This window comes from Chaetodon auriga, chromosome 24 (assembly GCF_051107435.1).
Source record: "Chaetodon auriga isolate fChaAug3 chromosome 24, fChaAug3.hap1, whole genome shotgun sequence".
NCBI lineage: Eukaryota > Metazoa > Chordata > Actinopteri > Chaetodontiformes > Chaetodontidae > Chaetodon > Chaetodon auriga.
In genome coordinates, this window is record NC_135097.1 from 14,487,225 (window position 1) to 14,512,566 (window position 25,342).

Here is a 25,342-nt window from a genome sequence, read left to right on the forward strand (position 1 = left end):
AAGAGAAGGACGATGACATGTATAAATTACACAGTGGTCGCTCAAATGGTATTTTAAAATTTCTAAGTGGATTTTTGTCTGACTCATGATTTTCACCAGTTTCACATGATCCCAATTAATAAGATAATAAGATAATTCCGGTCTTTCATTGGATAATCAAAACACAATGTATCCTGTGGTACATGGACGAGACTCTGTTTGCACTTTCTCTTTTTACTCTTTCTTTGTGTTTACAGTTTGCTTATTCTAGTAAACTGCACAATGCATGGAGCTCCAGATGACCTCTGCTGTGCATTGTGCCCTTTTAGAAGGAATTCTCTGCCAAGGACACTGTGCCACCCACGAGGAACCTTTGATAAATGCGTGAGGGTGTAACCAAGGACTGCTCTGATTCACAAGGGCCTCGGTGACAAACAGCCTTTACTGTGTAACATGGTTTAATGAGCATAAGAGTGGATGACCTTCCATATGACTTACACAACATCTTCATCATTGTTTGACTGTGGGGTCTGGGATGTGTGATTGTGAGTGTTGTTGCTGTGTGTTTGCGTGTGTGTGTGTGTGTGTGTGTGTATGAAGGGGGGTTACAGCTGTGTGGATAGTGTAGAGAGTCACATTTGCACCTATATTGCCTGATTTTCATGTCTTTGCGAATGCGCAGCGAATGGCAATGAACACATTCCTATGATTTTGTTCTATGGAGGCTGAAAGCGTTACTCCCAGGTGTCCACAATACAATTCAGTGTCTACAGTTTCTGTACACTTTGTCTGAATTTCAGTGCATTGATGTGCAGTGAATGGAGAAGGAAATGTATAATTGATCATCACTCGACGGTTTAATGTCAATGACGAACAGAAAAGACTTGGTTATATGCCTGACAAATAGAATTGGTTGGTAGTACAGTAGCATTTATTTAGCGTAATAGTTGATGTCTGACATTGCAGTAAAGCAAGTGCATGTGTACATAATGCAGAGGTACCTCTTCTGCTGGGGTGACACAGTTCTGATAAATATGTCACCTAATATTATAAATGATGCACTTAGTGTACAATGTAGCCCAGTCCTGTGCCAAATTATAGAGACGTCTACACGCGACCGCAGCTACGTTCCTTCACTTTGGAAAGTGCCTGGAGCAGAATGGATGTAAATATTGTGAAATGGGTGAAATATTTGGCTTTTTGTTGCAATATTGCAGATATTAGGTAGGGTCTTCTGTAGAGGGCTGTGATTAAAGTTGTATTTAGTGCTTTATCTCATTTGTTTTTGCACAAAAATGTTGAGACATAGTTCACACCATAAGTTTCAATTCACCACTGAAGCTAATCAAGCTACATAGAGCGGCATTTGTCAGTTAGTGGCTCCCTGTTGTGGCTGGCAGCACCAAGCCAACATGCTCCTACAGAGTGGGTGGCACTGCTGTGATTACTACCACCCATTTAGTTGACTTTAGTTTAGTTCAAATGTAGTGCGTTTGTTGGTCCAGTGCTTTGTCACTGATAGAATATTTATATAAAAGTAGAAGGTTCAGGTAACATAGTGAAATACTGTGCACGCACGGCATAAATTTTAGGGCCATCTGTCTATAATCACATTATCCTCTCTGCTGGTGTCACAGAATATCCAACATATCTTGGATATGTCATTAATATGCAGTATTGACCTTAGTCCTGTTATTTAGAATGAATAATAAACATTTAAATAATAATAATAATAATAATAATAATAATAATAATAATAATAGCTGTAGCAGTAGCTGTTGTTGTATTTATCTATTTAGGTGTCATTTTTGTAATGTTGAAAAGTCCCACACATCATTTTGACTCCAAACACTCATCCACCTTATGGCTTTACCTCTGCTTTGCATTCTGAAAGTCCCTGATTTCTGTGTAATCACCATTCCAAACAGGCTGTAATCAGCCAGGCTCGGAGAAGAGAGGCTGAATCTGAAGCCTCTGCTGTGATTGGGAACAACATGTCGGCCTCCCAGCTGATGACAGGGCCACTTTTAGGAATTAGGTTTTGTATTCCTCCCTACTCTGCGGAGGCAAATAGAAAGACGGTAGTCTATATATTAAAGAGGCTGGGAATTGGGACTTTTCTCGTCGGATTGTGGACACATTGCAATACAAGGAGAAATTAAATATGAATATGCTCAGGATAATAAGAAATAAATAAATAAACACTGGACATCAAAAGCATGGAAGCTAAGAATGGAAATAATGAGCAGATGAGCCGCAAAACAATGTGCTGCTGGTCCTAATCTCACTTATTCTCAGAAGAAATCCAACACAATGCCAGTTTTCTCCTTGTCTTTATTTATTAACAACACTTTGACAGCAACATCAGAGCATAAAATACAAATATCATGTATTGTTACACACAGAAACTCGACAAAGCTAAGAGAGACAACCAAAGAGAAAATTCAAAGAATCCATATCACAGGCTTCAGTTTGCTATTTTTCTCTTGTTTTCTTCCGCGACTCACTGCTGTAGCATTTAGAAAGTGCTTTAGATTTTGATGTGGGGTCTCTCAGTCTATTCGCTCTCGCCTCAGAGGTGGTGAGCTCATTGCCATTTCTCAGCAAGCTGTTTCTTTTAGCTGGAGGCTCTCTTGGGTCAGAGCATGTTACATTTGGGGGAGTCCTTTGTGTCCTTTGTCCATTGGTTTCAATGTCAGCTGGAGGAGTATTCTAGGTGTGTGTTTTGTTTTGTTTTGTTTTTTTAGTTTTCTAGATACAAGCGGATGTAAATATATTAAAATGAAAATAAAATTGTACTGTGGAACAACTTTTACACACGTTAACTGTGTATAATCTGTGTGGGAAATACTTGTAAACTGCTTTTGAATTGGTAATGGTACTGAAGCAGATATTTCCTTTTGTTAATTGCAGTCCAAGCTTTGATGTTTTTCTCCGTTTTTAAAACTCAGATGTGTTGGCTTGGCGCACTTCTCAACTGCTGAAACTCTGTCTTTGCCTTATAGAGCTAGAGTATTCACTAATGTTCCTTGACTATGAAAGCAGCAGAGCCCATTCACTGAGAGTTGTTCACAACAAGGCCACCTCAGGTGGATTCTGTCATTGTCCCCCACAGAAAAGTGCCTCTGTGTTTCATACAGTGTTACAAAAGCTGTAGCTCACTGTCCAAAGGCTTTTAATTGTGTGAGGGAGCCACAGACCTTTTTTTTGTCCAACAAAGCCTCTGACAATACAGTTCTGATTGTGGTTTTGGATAAACAATAGTGCTGTGATTTGAGCCACTCGGCCAGTGATTGCTGCCAGAGCGGACTTTCTGACTCTGTGTTCTAATGATGGAGATGGCTGGGGCCGACGTCAACATCCTCCTCATGAACCACTCCAGGTTGGGGTTGGTTGTGTTTGTCTGTGGGCGGGTGGCTGTTTATGTTTTCCATTCTCTCACACTCACCCCATGTTCCTTTTTCTTTCTCTGAAATGCCTTTGTCAACCCTTTAATTTTTGATGCAGAGAGAGCCTGAAAATACCAAGTGCACAAGCTCATGTTTACCCCACTGTTTGCCTTTCTTTGTGTGTGTCATTTCATTTCTTGGTGGCTCATAACAGGGCTACATAGCAACTTATTGACTGATCACAGTTTGTGATCACTTGAGAAGTCAGCAATACTTTTGATTTAAGATAACGCACAAATCAGAGAACACTTTAAAAGAAAGACATCGCACTATACCTGCCAGAATAATTGTTTAGCTGCTGGAATTTGATCAACAATCCTCTGAACCCCTTGCAAGTCCTGCGTGTTACACTGCATTTGCACTATGAAGCTGTGAAATTTACATTTGTAACATAAACCTCAATCCTCCACTTGGAATACGAACTATATCAGCAGTATCTCACTCCTGCTCTGTGGGCTGAGTGGAAGTTAAGGTCAGAGTGAAGGACGAGGGGTCTGATAGGTCTGTTAACTATGGATTAGATGCAGCGACGGATGAAACATAGCCAGGACCCAGAGCTCAGTATCTGGCCATTGCCCGCCACTCTACACTGCTTCCACCTGCAGCAGGTGGTGCGACCCGAACAGTTGACACACACTCAGCCAGGCAGAGTGATAGATGACTGTTGGCCCTCTTTGTCATGATGAGAACGGTTCAGTATGAATACACACACTCACAAATGGCATCCCATCAGGAACATTGTCCTGCCTTGCACCTAACAGCTGCCCCTTTGACTGAGCGTTGCTCTCCATTCAGCTTTCCTGTTTTCAGCCATTTCTAATCGGAGTTCAACTCCATGACTTGAGTTCATTACAAAGACTTTTTCTTCTCAGCTAGCCTGACCCAGTTAATTTTAGCCCTAATGAGTTAATACATGTGTTTGCTAATGTCTCTGTTATCGTGACACAAACACAGACATTTAGTCAGATTGGACTTGTGACTAAATGCAGAGTCTGAGGTGGAGGCACAAAGTGTTTACGTGGGCGTTAGTGCACTCATGCATGCTTTTGAGCCTGTATGTGCTGAAGTTTCTAGACTAATGAGGCTTCCCTCCGAGCTTCACCGACATCAAAACACACTGAGGCACTGCGAGATAGATGCATTTGATGAATCTGTTCTGCTGCCTCGCCAACAGGCGCACAGGTAGCTTGGCACAGACGCAGACAATATATATTCACAGCAAGTTAGCTGCTATTATAACAGTCATGTTTTACACTGTTTCTCCTTACAAAGCCTCCATCTTCTCACTCTACAGACAATGTTGTCTGTATTTATGTATTTTGCTCAGCATAATATCATACAAGGCTTGTTTCCTTCATCCAGAAGATGTTAACATCTGACTTTAAAGACTGACTGCATTTACCACAGGTGTTCACAGTAATCAAGCCTTTTATTCTTAGATCTATAGTTACACTGCCAGTATAAACCCAGACACCAATACAGAATCTCCTTCAACTGTGAAGAAAGTGCTTCATGCAAACAGCAATCACTGTTGGTTAATGTGCACCTTGTGTGCTATTGTATTACTAGTGCAGCCTTTCATCACATCACAACAGAATGGATGTTCCCCAGATGAAGCTTAAGTATTTGCTACAGATTTGCAAATATTTGATGCGAAGTGGAAAGCCCAACCTACAGGCTTTGGAATTCATCAAGCTAGATGATGATATGAAACATGTATTATGGCCGGGGTTAAGTGAATGATAAAATTGCAGGTAGGAAGCTTGTGTGGGCTGACAGATGCATAGAGACGCTGAAGTGGATATGTAGAGAGAAAGAGGAGAGGAGCGGTGAGGTGGCTGATTGCGTTGGAGGGAGGCGAGGATGGCAGAAGGGTGAAGCGGCTTTCTTCTCTTGGCATGGTTGAAGAGGAGGGTAGGAGGAGAGCAAAGGGCTGGAGGTGGGCAGGAGAGCATACGAACTATCTGATTCAATTAACGCCACATGCTAGAATCAACTTTGCTGCTGGGCTTTGGATGCTGCACCATATCTCTTCTGACATTGCTGTTAATTAAAGTTTAGATTGTTACCAGTTCTGTTTACCTCTGATTTAACTGGAGGTTTAGGACACTGACACTGAAATATTCTGTATTTTCTTTAATGTTGGACCCTAGAAATCTCTAGATGGAAGAAGGACTTTACTTAAACCTGCATTAAACCCTAAGTCACTCTCATTTACAGAGCCCCTAACAACTATTACATGAATATCAGTATATTATGAAGAACCCTTATGGTCATTCCATCATAAGAACTGTTAGGCTTTTTCGCATCACTGGAGATTAAGTAGGTTAAGAAAATGTTGAAACCATGTCATTTTTGGGTTATTACATTGGTCACAATCACTTATTTGGTGCTTCAGTCCAAGAATATCAGTGTCAACCATCAAAAGCCCACAACAGTCATATGGTTTAGAGGGAGTATTTAAAGCTGAACACATCTGTATGTACGGATACTTCACACCAAATAGGATTCGCCCTTCCCTGAAGTTGTGGTTAGGCTATGGGAATTAGCTTACTCCTTTCTCTATACTATGGGTTTTGTTTAAGGTGCTTAATTCCCAAATTTGCTCTACTGTAGCTGCTTTGGATAGTAAATTCAAAACTCTGAATATGCAAACCCACTTCTGCTAAATTAGACTGTTTGGAGAAATATATTTAAAAAGATGTAGTGCATATGAATACAGTTATCATACACCAGCCTGGAGCAGGAACTGTTGTTGAAATTTGGACTTCTCTCTTTGCAACCATAATGACAGGCCATAATAAGGCTGCTTCTAGTGTATGACAGAATAAAATTGCCTGATGTGTTGCTAATGCAGGATCTAGAGGACCTCAGCATCCCTGTCATTGTGTATCTCCATGGTGGGGTCCGCATTACATTGATAATGGACACAGAAATATAACTTTGACATGCAACACTCTGGACTCTGGGATTGGATTTTGATATGAGTTGTGAAAATGCAGTGCAGAAGACTCCCTACATCTTAACATTTTCATATTGCCTAAGGCCACACTCATCCAGCCCGACAGAGCTCATGAAAAAAAGAGAGGGAGACAGTGTGTTTGGAGGCTCTCTGTTACTGTGCGCTTGACGTGATTAGGGCTTCCTCCATGGCTAAATTTAGTCCTTGTGTTTTGGACAGCTCTCAGGAATAACTTGATTGCAAAGATAATGTATTTCTGTTCATAAACCTTTGCCCCATTGCGTCCATTATTTCTTTTGGGAGCAAGAAGGGGAGAGCAGTGGTCATGCTATAGATCTATGCTAACAGAAAACTGTAATATGTGCTTCACACACTGCTGGTGGTTTTTTTCCCCCCCAACACTTGGTTTCATTGATTCATTTATTCATAGAGAATTAAACATTAAATATTTGTTATGCTCAAGATGATGGAATTTACTGACGTTTTCAGTTCATGCTTCAGATTTCCAGCATTTAATATCCGCTACGTGAAAGTGGGAAAAAAAAAAAGCTGAACTTCAGGATATTTACTAACTTCTGAAGTAAGTGATTGTTAAAGGAAAAATTTACCACTTCAGCTGTAAATGTCTTGTGGATATCAAATCTTGTGCAGGAGGAGGTCTGTCATCCATTAAAACAAATCAGATTTTACTCCAATTCATTTTGAGATAAAAAAAAAAAAAGAGCCCTACACCCCTACTCTCTACTGGTACCAGTATGTAATGTAGTGAATCCTTAGAACAGCCCAGCAGTGTCATTAACCATAGTCCCTTATTGTACAGAAAGCAAGTAATGTAAATGTGTACAGCAAGTTTGTCTTCAAGAAAAAGCTTGCATTCTGTGTAGTTTTTGACATTTCTTTGTGAAAACCAAACCTATATCTTGCTCCCCAGTCTCCAACAATTGACTGCATCTGTAAAAAGTTTTGAACATTTTGCTGAAGGGAAACATTCTTGATTTGGTTTATGCATGTGCTGACACAGTCAGTTATTCCCCAGGTCATTCCCTGATACTGCTGTCTTTCTCATTCTGCTTTTTGACAACAGAATTTTACACATTGCACCATTGCAGGTTATACCAGCCACTATTAGTTTGGCCAGCTCTTACCTCTTTGCAATGTTGGTATTTGACTTTGGAAACCTGGTGTTTCACCATTACAAATCGAAAGGAGGCTCTGTCGAGACTAATTTAATTACTTGGGGATTTCTGCAGCAAAACGGCAGCACAGTAGAAGCGATAGAAAATAGCTGCTATCCACTAGGTAAATGAAGAACAAAATGCTGATGCACTGCAATCCCAGCTCTATCCTCAACCTATTCTTTTAAAACACTTTTTGGAGTCTCTCAAGTTGAGATCCTCACAGTTTTGTTGGCCAACTCTGCATAAGGAAATAGTGTTTTGTCAGCATAGATCATTAGTCTTTGTAGAGCCTGTACTGTTGACTACAGAAAAAATTGTCTGGGGGAGATCGGATATTAATTCTGCGTACCACAGGTGGTCTGACTCTGCAGTGCCTGGTCTTGGATCAGAAACAACATCCAGTCTCAGGCGCTGCCAAATATTAGTCCACAATCACATTAAATCCATCCTGCCTAATAAAGACCAAAGCCTGAAGCCAGTACTGTAGTCTAATTTACTGTGTTAGGAGTGCAATTTATGTATATATGCGTGCATGATTGAGCATATGATGAATTGCATGCATCAGAATGCAAATTACTGTAGTTCCAGAGCAAGCACGGTTGGTGGTTTGACCTAAAAACTGCTTTTATACACTGCATGTGTTTTATTAAAATGGGCGTTTAAAGTGAATGTTTGTCACTCCGAGACAAACAAAAGAGGAACGAGGATGCGTCTGGTATGTGAGTGTCAGCTCATATGTATGCTGCCTTGCTTTTCTGTACATATTTCTATTTTTGCAAACCTCTTCATTGCCCTCCATGTCATTCCATGCAGCTCATTAGGGCTGAGGGCACATCTTGACTCTCCTGACACTTTCCATCGTCATGGCAACACTAGAATTACACTTTTCAGGGCATCTCTGCCTGTTTTGGTGCCCTTGCCTCCCAGACAATTTTTTTTTTTTTTTTTTAACTCTGTGTGTGTGTGTGTGTGTGTGTGTGTGTGTGTGTGTGTGTGTGTGTGTGTGCGGCTGCATTCACAGGCGCCGGGCTTGGAATGTTTTGTACTTCTGTGTGTTTGTCTGTGCAAGGTTGGCCAAATATACAGTATATACCGCCCCGTACATCTGGGAAGAGACTCTTTGTAGATGGCAACCCAAATTGCCATGACCTTTGTACGGCCCCAGAGCGCCTTGTTTTTGCCTTGAAACCCTAATAAAAGTTGTCTGTCTGCAGCAGCTGCTCAAGCCACTTATCTACCTGACGGGATGAGAGCAGAGCGGAGCGGAGTAGCAATTTGTATGCACAGAAACACTCTGGCTGTCACAGGGTGGGCTAACCCAGGAGATTAAGAACCCGTAGAGGCTTTCGTGTCGGGAAGAGATCATGTTTTGGTCCTAGTGATCAGCACTACCTGCCACATGACAGTGTGATAAACAGGGGACTCAGACGGCACATCACGGTTGATTTAAATAGCCCCTCACACTCACCTCACTATTAATGGGGCCGTAGCTATTTTGAAGTATGCACTCTCAGTGCCTCATGAAATACCTTGGTTAGGAAAGGTAGAGTGAGGGGAAAAGATGATGTACAGCAATATATAAAAAAAAGATGGATGATTTACTGTCTGGAATTGTGATCACATGATGGGAAAGCAGAGATATACTGAACTGTAATCCCTTGCTGTGAAATGTATCGTCATGCCAGTTTCTTTTTAATGACTGTTCAATCGACAGCCGATTAACACTTGTCTTTAATTTTGTAATCATGACACTGCGTGCACTGGCTCAAATAAGCCCATTCAATAAGAATGAATGACAGCAGCTTTATTTTTTCTTCTGCCACAGCAACAGGGGAAGCTTTGTGTGTGTGCATGTGTGTGCCTGTGTGGGGTCTGCTTGCCAAACTGAATTAAGTTTATGTTCACCTTTGGTCTGCAGTTTACTTCTTTGATTTGTCTCTTTGTCAATACGCTGGCTTCTTTGTAAAAGCCGATATTCTCAGTGTGGACGTTTTCAACCCAGTTAGCTTTTACTGTGTGAGTGCCAGTATTACTCAACCTGTTTTACCAGCCGTCGGCTTGGCTTGTCGTCGGGAGAAGTGATATTGCTTTAATGACATATGGCTTGGTTTTAATGGCTTCAGAGTAATGCGTTCAATAACTCTAATCTGGGTTTTGGGCAGAGCAAAAAAAAAAAAAAAAATGAGCATGAGAACAGATTTTTCCTTGAAATGAAGGCAGTCTTCTGTGCTTACAGTGGTGGATATGCTTTGTGTTGGCCCTTTGGGATGCATGTAAGTAGGCCTTATCCATGTAGCAGAATTCCTTATAGCATCTGCTTTGTTGTCACAAATAGGATTCAGCGTCCACTAGACGAGCACTAATCCAGGGCAACTGTATGTGGCTTTTCAGTCATATCAAGATTTACAGTATATTGTTAGCTTCTCGCATTAACCTCGCTTGACTTGTTTTCTCTCCAGTTCAGTTAGTTGGCAGAGAATAAACAGACGAGCTTGCCAGCCAGTGTATTAGGATTTTCAGGCTCCTAGAATATATAATAAGCCTTCCTGTAGCTATTGGATCAGGTGTTATCAGAAAGCATAATGTGTACAGCTTATTATCTTGGCTCAGTTTTTTGCTAACTGCCTCACTACAAGACCTTTCAGCACCTGACATTAGCACTCATGACAATCCCCTCGGATGGTTGCACAGAGATTTAAGATGTGGATAGAGAAAATGAGACAGGGATCATGAGTAGGTGATGGAGAGAAATAAATGACTAAAGAAAAATGGAGGGGGCCATCTCAGTTGGGCAACATAATGGATTTGAACTTAATCAGCAATCAACATTAATGGTGATGTTGCTGTGTTTATTCAAATTAATCATCAAGGACAGGGCAGCCCCCTCCCCATGCCAGAAGAGCGGAGAATTTGTCTCCGCAGTGCCTTGCTGAGGAAATTGATGATGAATTGCTCCGTTTATCAAGTCACCCCCATTAACGAGCCTGCTGACGGCCCTGTCTCCATCCCAGACGATGTTTTCTTTAGCTTCAGCGGATGGTAATTTGGATTTTCTATTTTTTTTTCCTCCCCTGCTCATCGCCTGAGTGAAAAGTGAACCTGCAACAAGCTTCAGTGGTAATGGCTAGGTGGGATGCTGAACCCTAATGCATTTCACTTAACATCTCACTGCTTAGATAAGTGGATGAGTCGCACCGGAAGGAACAGTTACACCAAAGTGAGGAAGCGAGGGTGCGCATAAATCCCAGGGTATCTTCTCTGGCAGCTGTGGGTAAACACAGATTAATGTCGTTCGACCGATACATCACAGACGATGTGTACTTAGATAATCAAGATGTACTGAAGATATTGAGGATCTGTTCAGATAAATTCTTCTCAAAGTCCCTCATAAACAGTAATCAGCATTGTGTGTCCCTGAGGAATAAGAAAGAATTTACCGAAATACAATAAGAAGCAGTAAGAAAAGTTCTAGCCAGGCTCCAAAGTGCCGATATGTGAGTTAAAAGCTCAATCAAACTGATAAGATAAAGTGTTTCTTTAAACTACCTTTGGCTTTACTGAACAAAGGTAAGTAATTTGGCTTAGTTCAGCAAAGATGGGTCTAACTTGTCAGGATTTAGATTGAAACTAAATGAAAAACATTGGAGATTCATTAACCACCAACCTTCCATAAGAGATAGATGGCTGAGGATGGCAAAAACAGAGGTAGAGAAAGAAAAAGAAGCAATCAGATGAAAGGGTGAAGAAATGCTTGTGGCGGAGGAAAAATGGCTAGATATCGGAGAACGCATTTCTTGTGTAGGCAATTTGTCATGTACAGCTGGAATGGGAAGGGGAGAATGGATGGAGGCGCGGAGAGTAGCAAGGAAGGAGAGGCGGGAGAGAGGTAAAGGGTGGGGAGTGATGAACAGTTGGCCTATCCCATCAAGGATGCCTTCTAACCTGTGCTACAAAGAGGGGCATCCATCACACGGGCAGGCAGCAGTGCTTTACACAACTGCACAGACATAGAAACACACCGCTCACATGCTGGGCTCACACTCACAAAGGGCACAGTGATCACAGCCAGGGGCCACTGTGCATCACCCAGAAAACTCTATTACATCCTCAGGTGTGGAGAGATGTTCCACTGCACCATTTTTAAGGTGCAGGAATGTACTGCTTTTCATCATCATCTTCATCAATCAATGTATTTCCCGTGTGTACATTTTTGTTCGATTTTTTTATTTAAAGGATGCTTGTTTTTGTTTTTGCTTTATATTTTTTTCATTAAATACATTCATTGGAATTGCAAGCGTTCACATTTCATTGCAGAACTACACATTGGTTTTGAAGAGTCAAGCTCAAGTAAAATGCCAACAAAGACATAAGCCAAATGTTCCACTTGCATCCAGTGATTCAGAGCAAACTTTATTTGCATGTAATCCATCACAAAATAGCTTGTGTTTGAAGCTCGGTAACTCCATTTTGGACTGTCCAGGTTTCTCTGTTCCCTAAACGTCAGCACTGTCAGGAGAGCTTAGAAATGGTCAACAACAGGGATTTTTTGTGTCAGACTTAACTGAAGTTACACACAAATCCTTGGTTAGCTTCTCCACTGACTGCAGAACTTGAAGCCAAATCAATTGATTTTGGTTTTAGAAAAGATGGTGTGACTCAGTCAACGTGTTGATATGGTAACAAGAAAAAGTGAAACAGAGGTTGTATGTTTTTGTGTGCTTATTTATGCATATCAGAGAACACTGTTTGAAAGTAGTATACTGCAAAGCCATCACACACTCTATGCATGTAAAGTAATGTGTCTGCATGCTCACTAGAGCATGTGTTCATGTTGTGTGCACATTAGCCTTTTATGTTTCAGGGCAGGTTTTTTATCTTCACACAAAGCACCCTTGTTTTTCAAGTACAGCAGGGCAAGCATTTATCTGCATGGCCCTGACACTCCTCCAGCTGTGTGTCAAATGAGCTGCATGTATGTGTCTTATGTGAAACTGTGTATTTCACATTTGTGTGTGTGCAAAGCGAAGCCTCTTTATCAGTTTCCTTTATGGCAGACATGTTTAGGATATCGGGACACAAGTGTTGCTCCCGGCTCGGCAGATGTTGGTGCTAACGCTGCTCGACTGTTCACTCTTAATCATGTGGGCACACTTCAGACACCCTGCTGCTGCAGTTATGGATTAGTCTCTTCCAGCTATTGACTGCTGGCGAAGCTGAAGGCTGGGGAGAGACTGATAAAAGACACCTGAGGGTGTGTGGCACCCCAGGGCTCTGGCTGTGGTTTTTATTGACTACCTGGCCTAATCAACACTCAGAGCCGAAGGGAGAGCTTGTTAGCAGCCATGTACTGCTTAGATGCCTTCATGATGTAGGTGTACGGAATGGATGGGTGTGGAGGGGTGGGTGTGTTTGTGTAAATGTCAGTGTGAGTTTGGTAAGATAAAAGCAAGGCCAGAAAGATAAATCACATACAACTACAAATGAAACAGTATGATGACACACACACACACACACACACACGCACACGCACAGGCCTTGTGAGTCAATGAAAATATATAGCTCCAAATTTTACCAATTCAAAGTACAATGTGTAAGATATTACCAGTGTTTTAGTTTAAAACATTCAACAATGTGAAGAAGTAACAGTAACAGTTAGCATGCTAATCAGCTACCCCCGGCCTGTCATATGCCCCCCTGCTCCAGTTTCAGCTGGGAGATGCATGTGTGCAGCATGTTTGCAATGTTTCAGAAGCTCTCTTAGTTATTTTTAGTTTAATAAATAAAGAAAAAAGTTAAAATGTCATGTGTACCCCTTCTGAAATCGAGTTCCTCTGTTTAACCAAACTTAGGAGCTTAATTGCCATGTTAACTCATTGTAACACACTTCAAACAGAAATCACCAGACGTCTGCTGAGTCTTCATTATGTCAGTCTGGTCAGGTCATCTTGGTACTATTTCCCCTGTCGTCACACTGACCTCTGTTGGCCTCTGCGGCCTTGTTCAGTCCCAGTCCAGTCTGTTCACTTGGAGGCCGCTGAGCCCTGTTCTGTTGACCTTTTGCAGTCTGATGGAAACTGAAGGTGTTAATCATGTGTAATGATTTGAAATGTAATGGGTAATATGTTCTCATGGAAGCCAGTGCTGCAAAAGGTCAGTACATTGATTTTAAATTTATACAGCAAGTTACATAAACACACATCCCTTAAGAGCAGACTTGCATTGATTTCTGCCAGAATATTTGCACCTCGGACTTCTTAGTTAACTGAAAAGTGGTACTATTTTTGCAAAATGAAAATATAGAAAGCCATAGAAAGTTAGATTCATTTTGAACTTCAAAAAGACTAAATTAACAAAAAAGAAAGAAAGAAAGAAAGAAACAGGCTCTCTAGGCTACATTTTCAAATTACTTGTTGCCCGTACTGTCCATCCAGAAACTCTCTGCACCAAACCAAGTTTAAACTTAAGCAGATTATTTCTGCCTCCAGAAAAGTTCTACCTCCTCTGAGAAATGTTTGTAGAACTTCACCTCCAAACTTTTATCCTCTTTTTTTCCACTAAATCTCCAAGCTGTTGTCACGCCACAACACAAAGTTCTGTTAACACGCTTCATGCTGCGGGTTTGGGTTTTATTAGCAGAACGCGCAAGAGGAGGAAGAAGAGAGAGCGTGAGACAGAGAAATGACACCCTTAGTTAAGCATTATTAAAAATGGATGAGTGTATTACTTGCTTTTTTCAATATCTGATTTAGAGCTAATGGGGGAAATTAGAGCGAAGGGGAGGGAAAACTGTATGATTGTACTTGGGAGTAATGGGGAGGAAACTCTGCTGCGGTGCTTGGAGCCTTTGTTGCCATGGAGATCAGTGGGGAGGCAATGAGAATAGTGCAGATCATGTTTGAGTAGTGTATGCATAATTGATTAAAATCATCTACACTGTGGTTATGGCGGAGTTAGTGATGATGATGATGAAAAATCAATGCTTCATTTTGTGGTGAATTTTAAAGTGAATGTGACGGGGATGTTGCTCAGTTCCAACTTAATACAGAAACCTGCAACTTTCCTGTTTGTGCTTTGGCTGTCTTCAGTGTCCTCTTCCTCTTTTTTTTTTTTTTTTTTTTTTTTTTTTTTTTGAGTCGATGAGTACCAAGTTCAGCAAATGCCATGGTGCATTTGCTCTATTTTTATGGTCCGGGATGGAAACCTCATTGGTGGTTCTCAGTTCTGTTGTTCTGTGGTTTGGTTACAGTTGTTGACCATCGTTTGCACAGCATCCTGCTCTGGGGAATAGTTTTTACCTGCACAGCCAGCACTCGGCATAGTATGAGTATGTTTTTAAATATATGCGTGCACTGTATAAAATACATCTCTTTTTGTGTTTGTGTTAATCTGTCGTCCATATGTTTGATAAGTCAGACCATTATCAGGCATTTAACTTTGAATGTTACACATTATTGTGCTGCACCACATGGCAGAAGCATAGGGTTTGTTACTGAACAGCCTTTTTGCAGCATCAGTGACACCCACACAATGAACCCCAACAACTAGCTGTAAGGGTGTTGCTGTGAGTGCAGCAAGAAAATGTGTAGAATCATAGTGTTTATCTGCAGGGTTTGCAACACATTTACTGTGTGCGCTTGTACTTAAAACCTGAATTTAAATGATCCAGTAATTAGCAATCACTTATATATTGTGTACTTAATGGATTGGTAAATTTGAGTCAGGTGTTACCTTCTTTTCTGAAAGACTTCCTGTTTCTTCTTTCTGTCAGCCCAGAGGTTTCTGAACTGCCACAGCTTGAAGGGACTGTTGTACTGCATTTAGACAACTCAAGCCATGGAACTGTTTTGTACTGCAGTTACAGAATAAACAGGGCAAAATTCACACTGAGCATTACTATTAATATTTTGATGAAATTCTTAGCCGAAATTATACTTGCAATATATAAACATTAAATTGATGTGTAGTGTTAGTTGTGTTTTCCACAAACGACTTGTTTTTGTACATCAGTGACACCAGCTGATAATTTTGTGACATGTTGTGCTATCAGGAGTAATTAACAGTAGGTGTGGTAGGGGAGAGGCTGTGATTCATGATTAAATCACATCCTTTCCTCCCCTTTTAACAGCCGTCTACCTGCCACACGTGACATAATCTTGTGATGGTTAGAACTGTCCTCCATAGGGAGTTTTCCACCAAATGCTGCTGAAGTTTGGAGGGGAGATAACTCATGTGATTACTGTGTTGCTGTGGTCTGAGGAGAATTCTTGATATTAATGGAAAAAGGCAGAAGAGAAGCTGAGTGGAGCTGTTTGTTCGAGATGTTTGTTTCTTTTTTTGACCTCTGCACGCGATACGACGACATAAGCCTCATGCATGTGTCATAGGTCATGCAGACGTGCGGATGACCATCAGTGATGCAGGAAAGTCAACTTCATGTCAAGTCTCCACAATAAATAGAAGATAGAAATAGGGGGGGAAAAAAGAATTATGCATGTTGAAGCAAAGCAAGCGTTCCTCCAGGATCTTTATCGCTCTCTTTCGTTTAGCTGACCTCGAAACTCAGTCTCTCGCTTTGAGGCCTGCGCCTCTCTTGCAGTCTTTCTGGATATCTGTTGTTTTCGCTCTCTTTTTATTTTTCTCTTTCTCTCACCACCATGCATTTTACCATGGCTGTGATATTGCTGGCCTCCCAGTCAGGACCCTGTCTCCATGGTGATGGGGTGTCCATGCCACTGCCTGGCATCGGCACTCCAGAGATTTGCTGTTTGTTGGGCTGGCTGCCAAGCCTGCCTCTTTGCAGGTGCCAATGCGTTGCACACTGAAAGACTGTTAAATCCATGGCTGACACACAGTAGTGTTTGCAGCTTTGTCGTGAATTGTACACCTGACTTCTGCATATATTCTATGTCACTGTGGTATAGAGAAATTTGTAACTTTGCTACATAGGACTACATTGGTGTCTTTCAATATGCTGTAAATGACCTCTGGGTCCTTCTTGTTTAAATACATGAAGATGCTTCAGGAGATGTTCCTTGCTTATCAGTTTTAGCCCCATTTTCGTTTTGTTATGCTCGGATTTAAGCAGAAATATTTCTGTACTGGCTCAAAGTCTGCGCAAACACATTTTCAGGCTTTTGACGGTTTTATTTTTGTAAGCAAAGTTTGAAAGGCGCGTTATATAATTATTTAAAGAAACCAAAATAAAAGGGGGTAAACACTCCAAACTGTGTGGCGTGAATACAATTTATGTCTAACTGAAGCTTCTGTCCAGAGGTTCTTTCAGTTAGGTTAGGTTAGACATGTGATTCATGATTATACGGTCCTTTCAGCTTCTCTGGCACATTGATGCAAGGGGTGATGTAACAGCTAAGACACACAGATACAAACCTGTTTCCTTTGTTGTCCACCCTGCTATGCAATGCAGTGATACATGACACAATATTTAGATTCATCGAAAATGACTTTAGTTACATCATATTTGTAGTCTTAGATCTTACTTAAATCTTTGTACTCTCTTATAACTGAGGTCTTCGGGAGAAGGTAAATTGAAAAAATTGAACGCTCCTGTTATGCTTGTTTGTATTACTGCTCCTCTCTGTCTTCCTTTATGATGGCAAACGGATCATAGAACCCAAATCTATATCCTTGCTGTCACAGGAAAATATGCACTGTAAGATATAAATATTTTGACTTCACACACAGATGAAACACTACAGTATAGAGTGTGTGCTGCTAGAAGTTGTGGCCGATTAAATATTCTGTCCTGTAACAAAGTAATTAGAACGAGATTGTGATACGTTGTGTGAAAAGCTATGCAGAAATAGAATGTAATAGAATATGAGCTGTGTTAAACTGAAGGAACTCAGGAAGAGAGTTTTTGTGAAAATTGACTTGCATTGTTCTTTTATCACTTCCTACTAAACAAGTATTCTACTTATTCTTTAATTAATTCATTCACTATGAGGAGATTCACCCCCAAACTGTAGCTAAGATTGTGATCAACGATATGAACTGCCTCTGGTAAATATAGAATTTAATGTAATGTAGTCTAATATAATGCACAGCTGTATTTCATCAAATATGGAGAACAAAGTGGCACTTTAATGAAGGCAATATAAAGTCTACACCCCGTGTCTGTTCTTTCTGTGCTGAATGCCTCCCTAATAGGAATGTAACAACATCTTAACACAATGGCAGCACTGACACTGATTTCCACCACATTGCAGATAAAAGGGTATGCTTGATTTCGACTCCTCTGCCTTGACTTGGAGCACGCCGCCTTGAATCGCTCCACTGTCTCTTTTTCCCCTGTCAGTCCATCGTCACGGTCTCTCCTGTCTCATTATCTTTTTTTTCCCAAGCAGACACGTTTGTGTATGATACATCATTTGCATCAGATTCCTAAGGTGAGATGGATAGATAAGAGGAGACAGTTTTCCTCTCATTAGAATCACAGTTTCATCTCTGACATGAATGACGATGACCTCAGTCTCTGTGACTGTTCCATCTGTTACATGTTTGTCTCCCTGCCATCCCTTCTCTCTCCCTCTCTTCCTCTCTTCCTCCTTTTTATCTTTTCCTCTGTGTACTCTTGACTACTGCCATCGTCTGGTTGAGCATCAGATGCAACCTCTGATTTCTTTCAGGGCTAAGCTGCATGTTTAGGGCGACACTGACATGATGAGATGTGGCTGTTGTGGAAGCCTTCTTGGATTTGTTGGCTTTGAAGGCATTATATGAGCAGAGAAGTGATATACAGATGGGCTATTAATACCAGACATACACATACAACATCATAAGTCACAAACTACTTGAAATGTTTCCATTTCTTTCAGTTAAACCAGATGTGGCATCTCTGAGAGCTTTGCATCTGTATTTTTCTCTATTATTGTCCTGTACAAATGTCCAACATTTGTAGATTCCAGATTTTTTAACTGTGAGGATTTTGCTTATGTGATTGTAAATTGAATACCTTGGAGGTTTTGGAATGTTGGCCAAATAAAACAAGGCATCACATTGGCCTCGGTCGGTCTTAATTTGACATAAAATTGCTTAATCTTTAAAAAAGAAAAAAAGAATCGCTTTTATAGGTATAGGTATTAGTTTCAGCTCAAGCACACATATAATTGATGCAATGTTGATTTTATATGAATATTCTTTGGAATGTATAACAAAAAGATGCACTAATTCGAATTAAACTGAACCTGTAGTCATCTTAAGAATTTAAACTGCTTAAAGGTGGAATCACCAGCGAAAACATGGCATCGCTGTATATCTAGTCTGTTGTGACAGTATGTTGAAAGGTGTGGGATAATGCCGCCTCTGCTGACATGAAAATTGGATTTGATCCTGTAATAGCAGATTATGAGGTTGGATTGCATACAACAGCTGAATGCTGTTTTTGTCACAAAATAGCAATTGTTACCAAAGGGTTGAAATGCCTGCCTCCATCACCCATGGAGCAGCATTATGTGCTATTCTCATAGCTGTTTTATGCTGTCAACACATGGTGCTGGTGAGTCCAAAGCTGAATGTCCCCACAGGTCAAGGTCATGGATTTGATTGTCCTTCAGCTACAATAAACAACCTCACTTTTGTGTATGCTAAAGGAATACATATGAAAAGAAATGGAATGAAAAATGCCATATGAATGCATGGATGCATTATAAGCAGGAAGTAACAGGAAAGTCTCAGGAGGTATTAAGATGTAATAAGATGATATTACTATTTTCATTATCACCAACAGCCTCACTGTTGTAATTATCACCGCTCTACTCATTTTTCAAATGTCAGAGGCACTCTTTAACACAAAGAAACATATACAACAGTGTCGCAGTGGATCACATGACAGACTTCCCCTCACTCTGAATCTGACAATAGATGTTACTAATGAGTGATAGAGCCTTTCCCACAGCCACCCCCATTCATCTTTTGTTCTTGTTGTTGGACAGTATTTTTCGGTCTGAACAATCAGTGCTTATTATGGTTTTGAGTAGTGGTAGCAACATGTGCATATGTGTATATACATATACACATATGCACATGTTGGATGTCTCAAGTATGCTGTGTGTTCACACTGGAAGAGAGACATGGCGGGTATGCTAAAAAGCGGTCACTGTATTGAAATCTGCTGCATTTTTGAGAGTGCTCTTGTACAATACTGCCCTAAAGGTCACAAAGGTCAAAGAGGAGAAACTCATAGCTGCAAATAATAAACTGCAGGTTGTGCATGGTCAGGAGACAGTAAAATGATTTCACCTTGTCTTTGTGAGTTATGATTGGCAGCGGCATTCTGTCAGCACAGGTCCTTTTATTATCTGCTGTTTGTTAAGAACATTAAGGGTTAGCTATGTTTCTTCTAGAATATGGTTTCAAGGTTATGAGGAGGATTTAGGATTTATTATTTAAATACTTTTCTTGCTGGTTAAGTTTTTAAATCACTTTAAATAGAAATGTGTGTGTTTATGTTTATATACCCCTGTGTATTGTACATAAAGTATGAAGTATATGCAGTATACTGTACATGTCTTCACATAAACAACCAGTCACCTTGACATTGTCATCTTTCTGTCACACATTGACAGCTCCAACTGTGATCTGTTCTCTCTCTCTCTCTCTCTCTCTCATCGTCTCTGCGCGATAAGTCGCCTAAGCGCCTCATTATGCATGTTGCAGCTCTACACGCTTCATACGGTGACATGCTTAGATTGTTAATGGTAAAAGATATTTTGTGTGAGGGTGGTGAATTGTGGGTGGATAGTGATATCGGTGTTGGGGAGGGAGGGAGGAGGGGGTCCTCCTCCATAAATCAAGTGTGTCAAATTACAAGATTGTGTTACATGATTAGCATCTACATAATGAGAGGAGTTCATTAGCCTCCTTTATTAGCTTTGATTGGGCTTTCTGGATGCCATGTCGGAAAAGCTTACTGAGTTTGGGTGCATATTTGTTTATTAAAGTGATGGATCTGGCAACTGCACCTCAAAGGTGCAGGAGTGTGTGTCTGTGTGTGTTCTAGGTGTTTATGTAGTCAGCTATTTAAGAATATGTGTTAATAGAGGGAGATAACCACTAGAAGGTGTGGATTCATGCACAAGCACATATTGTAAATACACAAAGAGGTGTGAGTGCACACAGACATACTTTAACATGTGGGCAAAGCACTTATATAGGTGATGGTGCGTTGTTCATAACCCTCCAACACACATACACATCACATGTTCCTTCCCCCAGCACACAAAACCCCACCCCCCCTCTGTGAAGCATCTGCTCAGTTCGGAGTGTGTACTCACCTGCACAGCATGCCACCTCTATCCACTGTTGCTAAATCCATTTAGTCCATATGGCTCTGCCACGTCTCCTCTTCAGTGCGTGTGTGTGTTTGGCTTTCGTTGTGCATGACTGTACTCTGAGATCCTTCTCAGAGGGTCAGCGTCTATGAAATCTCCCCTGGGATCACTCTTCACATCTGTTTTATTATCTTTCAACTTGTTTGCACTTTCTGTGCTGAACTGCTGCACCATGATGAAATAAGGAAACATGTAAATGTATAGGTGACTTTAACAAGAGTTATTTTTAGATAATATGTTACATGTGATATATCTTAATTTTCCCTCCATGCTCCATCATCACCTAAGGTGAGGGGTTTTTTTTTTTTGTTGTTGTTGTTTTGTTTTGTTTTTTGCCATTTATACTACATAGTTGATGGTGCAATGTACTGGTGGAAGGCATTTGTTACTGCGGTACAGATTTCCAACTTATGTCCTTAACATGGACCTAAACCTAATCAGTATAATTCATAGTGCTGCTGCAGGAAGTAGTGGAGTCAAATGTATCCCACTTTGTATCCCACAGGGACACATTGTGGTTCTGTGGTGTAACAAAACCACAGAAAACAAGAAAATGTGTCTTAAGATCATATTTTTATTCTGAGGAAAAACCCTTTTTGTGTTTCATTGCATGCTGATACACAGTAGTGTTTTGACTCAGAGCCACAGCGCTATGTGTGCAAGATATTTTGGTTTATTTGTGTCTGTTAAACAAAAGCGTTTCATATGTAGTACACACATATTCCCCGAGTGCTCTTTGGCCCTATTCTCGTCTTTGATTGTGTCTCTCTTGGTCTGTTAACATAAGTGCGGGATGAGGATGTGAGGTTGTATCCTGCAAGGCATGACCTCTCCTCTGCCTTACACACACACACACATACACACACACAAATACTCAAAGTCTCTTCTTGTATCTTGCCTATCCTATCTCAGTGGTATTAAGGTGCTATCTCTCTCTAACCTGTCAAGGTTGTCAGGTACTGATGAATGGCAAACGGTATAGGGTGGAGGGAGAGGCAGGAGCACCAGGACATAAACAATGCTGCCTTCTGCATCCTGTCCTTGCTCTGTCTCAGCCATCTCACACAGCTGCCGATGATGGTAGAGGGCTCACCGGTGAAAACTCTTACTTGGTCAGTTATTGAGAACAACATTTCCAAGCCTCTTTGTCTGGTCTGTCAAAAGTTTAGCTCTTCTGAGGTTTTACAGGCTGCCACTAGTGACTCTGCTGGGTGAAATCATATCCCTTACTGATTAATATTCAAAGGCAAATATCATCAGACCAATCACACTCAACCTAATCAGGATGTTCTAATTCATCACAGTGACATCAGACTGAAACTTTAAAGGTCACTTTGTTGTTTCAGTGCCATTTATAGAGAGGGAAGAAGCACTGGATCCTTAACACGAGCTGAGACTTTCCCTCTTTGTCCATGACTAAGTCTCATTCACCTTGGTACTTCCTGATTCTACAAGCTGCTTGACAGGAAGACAGCCAGTCTTTAAAGAGAGATTTTGCCAATTTCCAATGAGCTTTATATCATTACAGTGAAGGTAGTATATGCAAATGAACAATGTTTAACTTCCCTCTATGCATCTTGCACTCAGAGCTCCCCATTCATTTGCTGGCAGCAGGCTGTTGCTTGGTTGTTGTATGCCCACCTCCATGGACAGTTGGATCAGGAAAGGGCCAGCTCACCAATCACAGATCAAACTGTCTAACTAGTGCTGATCAAAAATGAATCAAGACTCTGTTCCCGAATTGCGTATTTCACACCTCAAATGTTTTCAGAAACAGATTTTAGCGTACTGTTGAGCTGTAATATGAGAATAGGCCATAATTTTTTCCTGCAAGCTAAAACCAAGCATAGCCCAACTTGCAGTTTGTTACCCTCCAGCTGGACCGTTTAGCGGTCCAGTGCAGCCCACTGCATTCTGGTTGCTGCAGGTTCTCTACCTTTAGAGCATTTAGAGCGTTTTCTCTGTTTTCTCTAGTCATGTAGCACCAAGTTCAAAAATATTTGCATCTTTCTGCTGCATGGAAAGCGCAATTTTATGAAAAGACCATCATTCCAGTTATGAAATCTCCCTTTAAATCAGGCTAAGCAACCACAGAGGCCTTGTCTCTAACAGAACAGAGAGAGACAGGATCACACCAGTGAGACTAAATGCATGGATTTGAAGAAGGTTTATGTTCACATGTACAAAGACATTTGATTCGAAGTCCTGCATTGATATTCAAACACCTGTGTCCATTCATGTGGAGAACCCTGGATGTCTACCCTCTGCTTTTCTATAAGTGGGACGGGACATCAAGAAGCTCTCATAGAACTCAACAATGAGATTTACCATGCCTGTTATTTATTGCGACAAGCCCCTCTCGGAGGTCAACGCACGCTATGTCTTTGAAATGTAATTATGTAGCAATTGGTGAAGTGTAGATGCGGATGTGGTAATTCATGGATGACTTAGTCCTAATGGATGGCAACTGAGCCATTCCATCCAGTCAACCCCCAACAACACCACTATACACACAAACACACACAGACACACACTCCAAGGCCCTGATACAGATTAGAATAAATGAAAGATGGAGGTAGAGGCGATGAGTACGTGGCCCAGTACAAGGAGAGGCCAGTGGAGGTATTGTGTGTGTGAGTGATCCCAGAGCTGATACTGTCTATCTGATTCAGGGTTATTGTTATAGATTTGAAGCTAATAAAAGCTTCACATGTTCATAAATGACTGTTTCAGGTCTAAAGTGAGGCCACTTGAGTAACAATATTGCAGCTACTGTATGCTGCTTTATCGTACGTATTCTGTTAGACGTTGTTTTGGTGGAAAAGGATTAGTTTTTCAATTTTCCTGAGATATGTTAAACCTGAAAACAACCTACAAAACACCCATTTTTCCTTCATACTTCCTTCAACAGCACGTAGCAGAGAGCTTCAAGGTCACTCACTGGGTATCACATGAGGACCAATTCAGCGTGCTGAAAGGGCGCCGGCCTAGCTGGGATTGTTTTTCTGTGGACATAATTAACTGCGAATAGAGATTAGGATTATTTCATTTAGGTAATCTGGCCCAGGAGTCCCCAGCCAGCAGTGGTTGGGAGAGATAGAGGAGGATAAATTGGTAATGTCTTATAATGAGCGGCTGCAACTGGCATGCTTTGGCCCCTACCAGACAAATAACCATGCAGTCGCCCCATTGCCTTCTCCCTCCATTGTGACAGGGCCCAGAATGGGAAATCATTTTTCCATTTATTTTTTAATCATTTTCTCAATTTCCCCCTCCCTACCGTCCATGCCGAAAGTAATTTAATCTGTGGGCCACTTCAAAAGACACATTTTTCTGTGCGCATGCTCACATCTTGCCAAATAAGTCACACCGCATGTCTGACTTGGATGCACATGCACGTACAGACAAACGTCTTTCATTGACGGAACGGCGTCATTTCGGGGAGATGTGTCATTAAGACACTTTCTCATTCCCAGCTAAATGCTATTATTTACTGTGGCTATGTTTTATCCCCAGAAGGCATTCAGTGGCACAGCCACTCCAGTGATGAGGAAACATGATCTGAAAAGAAACCTGGAGACAAAACAAAGCTATTTTTGGTCCCATATCTGGGAACTATCATCTTGAAAGTGTTCCACATCAACTTTGGCACAATTGGCATTTGCTTGTTCTTCCAAACTGTGCTTTTTTTCATGACGCCATAGTTGACAGCTTAACAGTTTGCCTGTATTCAAAGCACAGCAGCAAATCCCATCCAAAAGTATACGTTTACTCTCTCCAGCAATCACAGTGGATAGGTGTCTGTCTGCCTGCCACCAAACACTGGTTTGCTTGCAATTCTATAGACTCTGAAGATTTTTGTTTACCCTATTCAGACTGGTGGTAGCGGTATAGAGAGCGCAATAACCAACGATGAGCTGTGCGCCTGTAATTTTCTAAATGTATCTATGTAGTAGACTTCCAGAGGCTAAATCATTTCTGCTGACAAATAATAAAGTAGAGGTGGGGGATTGTGGGTGCTGGCCCATAAATATTTAAGGGCTGGAGGATTATTACAGAGTTGGGTTTTATGGGAAGCCTCAACTCTGATTGCAGCGGCTTGGAGGGATTGTGAATGTATGCCTTTGCGTGCACTTGTGCTGCCCGTAGTGTTATGCTTCATACATTTTCCCAACTTATTTGTGTTGATGACTTTATTCTTTTTATGATCACTTCACTCACCACCTCGCTGTCTGTCTGTGTGACTTCCAGGAGCCCTTTTTTTGTTATGATTGAATTTCTTTTTTCAAGTCTCTTCACAACTGTGACCCCTAAGAGCATCATCACTGGATTGTTATGAGGCAGTGCAACTATGTGGCAACTGCTTGATTGTCATATTTTTATTTGGTGTTGATTTATTTAGTTTCAGAGGTTAGGATGCGATCT

General features: G+C 41.1%; 1 protein-coding gene across 8 annotated transcripts in view; it reads left to right on the plus strand.

Annotated features, from left to right (window-relative positions):
* nrxn2b (neurexin 2b) overlaps window positions 1-25,342 on the plus strand; it is a 623,496-nt gene that overhangs the window by 224,655 nt on the left and 373,499 nt on the right. The window lies entirely within an intron of this gene.